The sequence below is a fragment of the Arachis ipaensis genome, chromosome B03 (genome assembly GCF_000816755.2).
Source record: "Arachis ipaensis cultivar K30076 chromosome B03, Araip1.1, whole genome shotgun sequence".
In the NCBI taxonomy this organism is placed as follows: Eukaryota; Viridiplantae; Streptophyta; class Magnoliopsida; order Fabales; family Fabaceae; genus Arachis; species Arachis ipaensis.
Window position 1 is genome coordinate 3,668,951 of NC_029787.2, and position 1,465 is coordinate 3,670,415.

The following is a 1,465-nucleotide window of genomic DNA, read 5'->3' on the forward strand; positions in this document are numbered from 1 at the left end:
TATGATTACTAAAAATCATTTATTAAATTAATCACCACATATTATTTATACATTTTTATATATTTGTTTTAAAAATTAATCATCTAAATAATTAAATTTTTTGTTGTACTTTAATTAAACATTTCATAAATACCAACTCATTGTCACTATAAGAATGTTCAATGTTACTAAAGGCTTTAATGACATTAATAATCAAATTTTATAGACAGTCAGATCGCAATAAATCCATTAGTAAAATTCAACAACTTTTACTTATGATGTAAGAAAAAAAAATTAATTTAATTAAATATGGCTAAGGTGTGATGAGTAACTTATTTATAAAATTAAAAATAAAATTTAAATTATTTATCATTAATCAGGCTTAGTCGTTTTTAAATTCAGAGAAGACCAAGACATCATTTATTTGTCCAGAATAGCATTGGCACCAAATACCAATTAATAGGCACAAACTTTACAAACAACCTAATTGAGAAAGAAAAAAAAATTAAACTCAGATTACCACGGTCACCATATTTAATAATGGCTTGGCTATCGCTAATTCACCGGTCTCAACAGGCCGATAATAAATTTTCTTATATCATAGTGCACTATATTTTATATTTCTATTCGTGTTTTAATTATAAATATAAATCTATTTTGATTATATTATTATTTATAAAATTTTATTATAAATGTTAGCCTGATTTAATTACACTATAAAATTTTTATAAATTTCCCTATAAATATAAGTATAGTTATATTTCTATACGAATAGTTGAAATTAGTTATTTATATAACATAGCTATTAGTGTAAATAATGATTATATGGAATAACTAAATATATATAATAAACAATACCATTATTAATTACAAATAACGGTCAATTATTTCTCCATCAATACATATATATATCTCTTAACTAGGTTGAGACTATATAACAAACAGAAACAGCAATTTGATTCTAGTATTTTACAACATTTTATTACTCTTTTTCATATTACCACAATTCACTTATGGTACGACACACACAGACACTGACACACAACACTAGAAATGATCCATTCAACCGAATTTATTAGCCAACTTCAAACATATATAGGTGTGGTATATGTTTTCAAAAGCCCTAATAAGGAAAAGTTTTCAAATATACTGGTAAACTCAGTAAATTTTAACAGTTAATTTTAATTATATATTATATATTTTTTATAATTAAGATTTATGATTGAAAATCATTGAAACTTGAGTATGCTAGTAAAAATAATTTTCTTCTTCAAAAGTACAAAAACGATATGTGTATCCACACTGAAACTGATCATTGATATCAATTTTTAAATTAACGGATATCTGATCTAAATTGAGAAACTTCTTATAATTTTTTGCACAAATCTTACAACTCTTTGCATACCGTTAAATTCTTTTCCAAAAATTAGACTTACATATAATTATGTATGTAGAAGTAAAGGAATAAAACTCATATTTTTTCTGT